The 5000-nt window shown below is 42.8% G+C and overlaps 1 protein-coding gene across 1 annotated transcript in view; it reads left to right on the top strand.

Moving 5' to 3' along the window:
- The window catches only part of LOC139388473 (ferroxidase HEPHL1-like), a gene marked incomplete at its 5' end in the record, with an annotated part of 65868 nt that overhangs the window by 21909 nt on the left and 38959 nt on the right, over positions 1 to 5000 (top strand). The window lies entirely within an intron of this gene.

Raw genomic sequence — 5000 nt, forward strand, 5'->3', positions numbered from 1 at the left:
CCTGACTAGCAGGCTGAATACTGTGACAGAATGTCCCCTCTCCTCTCATCTCTCCATGTCCTGAATGTCCCTGACTAGTAGGCTGAATACTGTGACAGAATATCCCCTCCCGTCTCCCCATGTCCTGAATGTCCCTGACTAGCAGGCTGAATACTGTGACAGAATGTCCCCTCCCGTCTCCCCCCATGTCCTGAATGTCCCTGACTAGCAGGCTGAATACTGTGACAGAATGTCCCCTCCCGTCTCCCCATGTCCTGAATGTCCCTGAACTAGCAGGCTGAATACTGTGACAGAATGTCCCCTCCCGTCTCGTCTGTCCTGGCAGCCTGTAAAGGGGACATGTTTGACAACCTGCCTGCCCAGCTGGTCTAGTGAAATGGATTATCAGTAACAGATGCAGACTCTAGTGCAGTAGAAGCCTTGATCCATTGTTCGCCCGTCTTGAAATAGCTGACGGTCCATTGCCGACCATTCTGCCTCCCAGGAGAGTTTTCAGCTGTTATCGTGAATACTGTAAACATTCCACCTCAGGACAACACCAGTATGTGAACCCTTTGGAATTGCCTGGATTTCTGTATAAATTGGTCATAAAATTTGAATTAATCTTCATCTAAGACACAACAATAAACAAACACAGTCTGCTCAATCTAATAACACACACACAATTATACAGTTTGCATGTCTTTTAGTGAACACACAATGTAAACATTCACAGTGCATTGTGGGAAAAGGATGTGAACACCTTCACTAATTGGTTGACCCCTCCTTTGACAGCAATAAATTCAACCAAAAGTTTTCTGTAGTTGTGGATCAGACCTGCACAACGGTCAGGAGGAATTTTGGACCATTCCTCTTTAAAAAACTGTTTCAGTTCAGCAATATTCTTGGGATGTCTGGTGTGAACCACTCTCAAGGTCATGCCACAGCATCTCAATCGGGTTGAGGTCAGGACTCTGACTGGGCCACTCCAGAAGGCGTATTTTCTTCTGTTGAAGCCATTCTGTTGTTGATTTACTTCTGTGTTTTGGGCCGTTGTCCTGTTGCGTCACCAAACTTCTGTTGGGCTTCAATTGGCGGACAGATAGGGAGGAGGTCAGAGACCTGGCTGTGTGGTTCCAGGACAACAATCTCTCCTTCAACGTGATCAAGACAAAGGAGATGATTGTGGACTACAGGAAAAAGTGGACGCCCCCATTCTCATCGACGGGGCTGTAGTGGAGCAAGTTGAGAGTTTCAAGTTCCTTTGTGTCCACATCACCAACAAACTAACATGGTCCAAACACACCAAGACAGTCGTAAAGAGGGCACAACAAAATCTATTCCCCCTCAGGAGACTGGAAAGATTTGGCATGGGTCCTCAGATCCTCAAAAGGTTCTACAACTGCACCATCGAGAGCATCCTGCCTGGTTGCATCACTGCCTGGTATGGCAACTGCTCGGCCTCCGACTGCAAGGCAGTACAGAGGGTAGTGCGTACTGCCCAGTACATCACTGGGGCCAAGCATCCTTCCATCCAGGATCTCTATACCAGGCGGTATCAGAGGAAGCCCTAAGCCCCTTTTTTCTCAATTTCCGCCTGAATGACGTGACCAAAGTAAACTGCCTGTTGCTCAGGCCCTGAAGCCAGGATATGTATATAATTGGTACCATTGGAAAGGAAACACTTTGGAGTTCGTACAAATTTTAAAATAATGTAGGAGAATATAACACCATAGATATGGTAGGAGAAAATCCAAATTAAAACACACTGGATTTGTTTTTTGTTGAGAGACCATCCTCTTAGAAATGCAACAGAAAGGTCATATTAATAATTAGCTCCCTGGATGCAATTCCTATGGTTTCCACAGGGTGTCAGCAGTCTATGTTCAAGGTTTCAGACTTGTAACTTCAAAAACGAATAACAGATAACAGTTTTAGTAGAAGGACACAGTCTTGGAAATCCGTGTTTGCGTGTGCCATGAAGAAATTACGCACCTACTAAAATTGATTTCCTATTGAACATACTTCTTTCCGTAATAAATATTATAGTTTGATTACATTTTAGGGTGTCTGAGGAGTTAATAGAAACGTATTTTGACTTGTTTTAACAAAGTTTAGCGGTAGCTTTTTGGATTCCTTTCTCTTCATGTTGAACGAGTGGATTACTCAAATCGATGGCGCCAACTGAACAGACTTTTTGGGATATAAAGAAGGATTTTATCTAACAAAATGACACTGCGTGTTATAGTTGGGACCCTTTGGATGACAAATCAGAGGAAGATTTTCAGAGGAAGTAAGTGAATATTTCATCTTTATACTAGAGGTCAACAGATTTTTCAACACCGATACTGAAAAAAAAGACCAAAAAAAGCTGACTAATCGGACGATTTTTTTAACATTTATTTGTAATAATGACAATTACAACAATACTGAATGAACATTTATTTTAACTTAATATAATCCATCAATAAAATCAATTTAACCTCAAATAAATAATGAAACATGGTCAATTTGGTTTAAATAATGCAAAAAAAAACAAAGAGTTGGAGAAGAAAGTAAAAGTGCAATATGTGCCATGTAAGAAAGTTAACGTTTCAGTTCCTTGCTCAGAACATGAGAACATATGAAAGCTGGTGGTTCCTTTTAACATGAGTCTTCAATATTCCCAGGTAAGACGTTTTAGGTTGTAGTTATTATAGGACTATTTCTCTCTATACCATTTGTATTCCATATACCTTTGACTATTGGATGTTCTTACCATACCACCATACCATTCATACCATTACCATTCATAGTACCATTCTCACTTTAGTATTGCCAGTGTAACTGTATAGCTTCCATCCCCCTCCTCGCCGCTACCTGGGCTCGAACCAGGAACAGCCACCCTCGAAGCAGCGTTGCCCATGCAGAGCAAGGGGAACAACTACTCCAAGTCTCAGAATGAGTGACGTTTGAAACGCTATTAGCGCGCACACCGCTAACTAGCTAGCCATTTCACATCGGTTACACCAGCCTAATCTCGGGAGTTGATAGGCTTGAAGTCATAAACAACTGCTGGCAAAACGCACAAAAGTGCTGTTTGAAAGAATGCTTACGAGCCTGCTGGTGCCTACCGTCGCTCAGTCAGACTGCTCTATGAAATCATAGACTTAATTTTAACATAAAAACACACAGAAATACGAGCCTTAGGTCATTAATATGGTAGAATCCAGAAACTATCATCTCGAAAACAAAACGTTTATTATTTCAGTGAAATACGGAACCGTTCCGTATTTTATCTTAACGGGTGGCGGCCATAAGTCTAAATATTCCTGTTACATTGCACAACCTTCGGCCATTCCGATTAATTGGTCGACCTCTACTTTTCTACTTATAAGTGAATGTATGAAACCTGTGCCGGTGGAAAAATATTTGTGGGGCGCCATCTTCAAACAATCGCATGGCATGTTTTTCGCCCTAATAGCTACTGTAAATCAGACAGTGCAGTTAGATTAACAAGAATGTAAGCTTTCAGCCGATATAAGACACTTATATGTACCATAATGTTTATGATTATTTATTTGAATTGCGCGCCCTCCAGTTTCACCGGAAGTTGTCACGCTAGCGTCCTAGCTTTAAGGAGCCTCATTCTAAGATCTAGTCGCGATGCTGCCATCTTCATCATCTTTCAATGATGTTAGCATGTTCCAAAGACTCCTGTAGGTCTTTAGCTGACACTCTAGGATTCTTCTTAACCTCATTGAGCATTCTGCACTGTGCTCTTGCAGTCATCTTTGCAGGTCGGCCACTCCTAGGGAGAGTAGTAGCAGTGCTGAACTTTCTCCATTTATAGACAATTTCTCTTACCATGGACTGATGAACATCGAGGCTTTTAGAGATAGTTTGTAACCCTTTCCAGCTTTATGCAAGTCAACAACTCTTAATCTTAGGTCTTATGAGATCTTATTTGTTCGAAGGTTCACATGCTTCTTGTGAATAGCAAACTCACATTTTGTGAGTGTTTTTTATAGGGCAAGGCAGCTCTAACCAACATCTCCAATCTCGTCTCATTGATTGGACTCCAGGTCAGCTGATTCCTGACACCAATTAGCTTTTGGAGAAGTCATTAGCCTAGGGGTTCACATACTTTTTCCAAACTACACTCTGAATGTTTAAATGATGTATTATGAAAAATACAGTCATTTCTGTGTTATTAGTTTAAGCAGACTGTGTTTGTCTGTTGTTGTGACATAGATGAAGATCAGATCACATTTGATGACCAATTGATGCAGAAATCCAGGTAATTCATCCAGGTAAATCCAGGTAATTCATCCAGGTAAATCCAGGTAATTCCACAGGATTCACATACTTTTTCTTGCCACTGTGCAGCCACTCCAGTACCCTGGACATTGAATAAGGTACTGACCTGTATATACTTTAACTCTCATCATAGTTCTGTGGTGTTTTTTATTTGTACATTGGGGGGAAAGAGGTCTCAAGGTAAGAATGTCACTGTATTGTTTTACACCTGTTGTATCCTGGGCAGGGGGGACTCAAATCTATCTGTATCTCTTCTCTGCTCCCCTCTCCTCATCTTCTCCTCATCCTCTTCCTCTTCTCCTCCTCTCCTCATCCTAATCTTCTCCTCATCCTCTTCCTCTCCTCCTCCTCTCCTCCTATCCTCATCCTCCCCCCTCCTCATCCTCTCCTCCTCTTCCTCCTCCTCCTCCTCCTCATCTTCTCCTCATCCTCTCCTCATCCTCTCCTCATCCTCTCTTCATCTTCTCCTCTCGTCCTCCTCTCCACATCCTCTCCTCTCCTCCTCTCCTCCTATCCTCATCCTCCCCTCTCCTCATCCTCATATTCTCCTCATCCTCTCCTCATCCTATCCTCATCATCCTCGCCTCCTCTCCTTATCCTCCTCTCCTCATCCTTTCCTCCTCCTCCTCATCCTTGCCTCCTCTCCTCATCCTCCTCTCCTCATCCTCTTCTCATCCTACTCTCCTCATCCTCCTCTCCTCCTCTAATCTCTTCCTCCTCTC

This window comes from Oncorhynchus clarkii, chromosome 29 (assembly GCF_045791955.1).
Source record: "Oncorhynchus clarkii lewisi isolate Uvic-CL-2024 chromosome 29, UVic_Ocla_1.0, whole genome shotgun sequence".
Classification (NCBI taxonomy): Eukaryota; Metazoa; Chordata; class Actinopteri; order Salmoniformes; family Salmonidae; genus Oncorhynchus; species Oncorhynchus clarkii.